The following is a 3,738-nucleotide window of genomic DNA, read 5'->3' on the forward strand; positions in this document are numbered from 1 at the left end:
TCTCATCTATGGCTGCTTTCACCAGACAGCAGCAGAGTTCAGTCATTGCAACGGAGACGGTAAGTTCCCCTAAAGCTGACGATATTGACAACCTGGACCTTGACAGAAAAAGCTTGTTGACTCCAGATCTATGGCGTGGATCACTGGCGGGTTCGTTCTGAAGCACAGTCCTCCCTCCCCCATCCTCCTTAAACCTTGTCATGGTCCCACTCGCCGTGGTCCACAGACCGTGTGACTCCCAGTGCCCTCCACGGGCGCCCTGCAAACCCAGCTCCCCTGTCACTCTGGGCTCAGGCCACACCAGTCTCCATGATTTCTTTGAACGACACAGGATCCTTCTCATCATGGAAACGTTCCGCCTGTTGTTCCCTTCCAGGGAGAGAGTACACCTACGGGCCATGGAACTGGGCCAGTTCACAGCTAGAATACAAGTTTCTGGGTGGGAGGGCGGGGTGGAGAAAAAGGTTTTAAATCCAATTTGTGAAATGGCATTATTGCCACCTAGTGGCCACTTCTCTAACTGTAGTTTTCAGAGCTTTTAGGGATGTTGGGAAGGTTCCCGCCTGGACATAGTGGCTAGAGCGTCACCCCAGATCTGGTTCTCCTGTATCTCTGAACCTAAAGCCTATTTGGGTCCCGGTTATCTACAGGAGACCCTCATCTAGCCCAGTGATGCTCAAACTTTTAAATTACATTTTTCCTTTTTTCTTTTTTGAGACAGAGTCTCGCTCTGTCACCCAGGTTGGAGTGCAGTGGTGCCATCTCGGTTCACTGCAAGCTCCGCCTCCCGGGTTCAGGCCATTCTCCTGCCTCAGCCTCCCGAGTAGCTGGGACTACAGGGCCCGCCACCACGCCCGGCTAATTTTTTGTATTTTTAGTAGAGGTGGGGTTTCACCGTGTTAGCCAGGATGTTCTTGATCTCCTGACCTCCTGATCCGCCCACCTCGGCCTCCCCAAGTGCTGGGATCACAGGAGTGAGTCACCATGTCCGGCCTAATTTTTGTATTTTTAGTATGGGGTTTCACCATGTTGGTCAGGATAGTCTCGATTTCCTGACCTTGTGCTCTGCCTGCCTTGGCCTCCCAAAGTGCTGGGAATACAGGCGTGAGCCACCGTGCCCGGCCTGCCATTACCTTCCATGTCAAAATCGCAATTTCTTCTGCACCTACCTTGTAGGGCTGTTGTTTAACATTTATTGAGATTGTGCACATAAAGGAGTTAGCATTGTTCAGATAATAAATCTCGGTTGTCATCATCATTATTGTCATCACGCTGAAATCCATGCAATTTAAATCCTTCATCCTTTTCTCCAGTTCTAGCCCAGGGTCCCTTGACCAGAATACATGGTGAATCGTAAACTTGAGAGGATGTACTGGGACACAGTTTTTGTAGGCTGCTGACGTTTCTTAAACTAACTGTATTTGTTTTCTAGGGATGTTTTAACAAAGTACCACAAATCAGGCCGAGTGTGATGGTTCACACCTGCAATCCCAGCACTTTGGGAAGGCAAGGAGGGCAGATCGCTTGAGGCTGGGAGTTTGAGACCAGCCTGGGCAACATAGTGAGACCGTCTCTCTACAAATATATATATACAGCTGGTTGCAGTGGCATGGGTCTGTAGTCCCAACTACTCAGGAGCAGAGGCAGAAGGATTACTTGAGCCCAGGAGTTTGAGGTGAGGTTGCACTTTAGATATGATTGCACCACTGTACTCCAGCCTGGGTGACAGAGTAGACCCTGTCTCTAAAAGAAAAAAAAAAAAAAATTAAAAAAGCACAATCAACTAGGTAATTTAAACAATAGAAATTTATTGTCTTACAGTTCTGGAGGTTAGGAGTCCAAGATCAAGGTGTCAGGCCAGTTGCAGTGGCTCACGCCTGTAATCCCAGCACTTTGGGAGGCCAAGGCGGGCAGATCACTGGAGGCCAGGAGTTCAAGACCAGTCTGGCCAACATGGTGAAATCCCATCTCTACTGAAAACACAAAATTAGCTGGGCATGGTGGTGGGCGCCTGTAATCCCAGCTACTTGGGAGGCTGAGGCAGGAGAATTGCTTGAACCTGGGAGGTGGAGGTTGCAGTGAGCCAAGATCGTGCCACTGCATCCAGTAGGGATGACAGAGCAAGACTCCATCTCAAAAAAAAAAAAAAAAAAAAAAAAAAAAAAAAAAAAAAAAAGAAAAGAAAAAGATCAGGTGTCAGTGGCTTTGATTCGATTCCTTGGTTCCTTCTGAGGGCTGAGAGGCAGAGCCTGTTCCACACCTCTCCTGGCTTCTGGTGGTTTGCAGGCAGTCCCTGGCATTCGTTGGCTTGTAGGAGCATCATCACAATCTCTGCCTCCATCTTCACATGGCATTCTCCCTGTGTGTGGTTGCCTGTGGCCAAATCTCCTCTTTTCATAAGGACACCAGTCATATCGGATTAGGGACGACCCTAATGACCTTACTGTAATATAATGACCTCTGTAAACACCCTGTCTTCAAATATGGTCACATTCTGAGATCCTTGGGGTTAGGGCTTCAACATAGCTTTTTAAATTTTATTATTATCATTACTTTTACAGGCAGGACCTCGCTCTGTTGCCCAGGCTGGAGTGCAGTGGCAGGAACATAGCTCACTGCAGCCTCGAAGTCCTTGGCTCAAGAGATCCTCCTGCCTCAGCCTCCCAAGCAACTAAGATGACAGGTGCACATTACCACACCGAGGTAATTTTTTCCTTTTTCATTTTTATTTTTTGTAGTGATGAGATCTCACTATGTTGTTCAGGCTGGTCCTGAACTCCTGGCTTCAAGTGATTGTCCCTGCTCAACCTCCCAAAGTGCTAGTTTTTACAGGTGTGAGCCACTGTGCCTGGCCTCCCCTGTATCTTTTTTGGGAGCCACAGTTCAACCCATAACACTAACTTTTTAAGTGACCTGGGCCACCTGATCTGCTGTGGCTGACCCCGTGTGTAGAATCATACTGGGTTTAGGGTCAGGTGATGGATGTCACAGGAAACACATAGATTTTGGAGCTAGGCTAGGGTCTGTGTTCCCAAACTACGATTGATGGAGCGTCTGCATCAGAGTCCTTTTGCCTGGGGGTTGTGGGGAGACAGGAAGCCCGTTGGGAATTGAGAAAGCAAGCCCCAACCATAGTCATAGCTACAAGTAGAGGTCTCAAGATCCCCCAGGAGGCTGAGGCTTGCTGGCCGACTAAGCAAACAGCACGTGAGCTAATCTCACTTGCAAATATTTTCATAGTTCTTCCACAACACTTAGGAGACACTGGCTAATACATGGGCTATCTGTGTCTGTCTGTCTATCTATCTATCTATCTATCTATCTATCTATCTATCTATCTATCTATCTATCTATCTATTTATTTTTCCACCTATCTACCTACCTATCTCCTCTATCTCTATCTATCTATCTATCTATCTATCTATCTATCTATCTATCTACCTTTCTATTATCTATCTATTGATCAATCGATTGATCTATCAGTCAACCAACCTACCTACCTACCTATCTATCTCATCTATCTATCTATCTATCTATCTATCTATCTATCTATCTATCTATCAATCATCTATCTACCTATATCATCTATCTATCAATCAATCATCTATCTGTCTATCGATTAATTGATCTATCGATCGGTTGACCTACCTACCTACCTACTTACCTACCTATCTCATCTATCTATCTATCTATCTATCTATCTATCTATCTATCTATCTATCTATCTATCTATCTATC

Source organism: Piliocolobus tephrosceles, chromosome 21 (genome assembly GCF_002776525.5).
Source record: "Piliocolobus tephrosceles isolate RC106 chromosome 21, ASM277652v3, whole genome shotgun sequence".
Lineage (NCBI taxonomy): Eukaryota > Metazoa > Chordata > Mammalia > Primates > Cercopithecidae > Piliocolobus > Piliocolobus tephrosceles.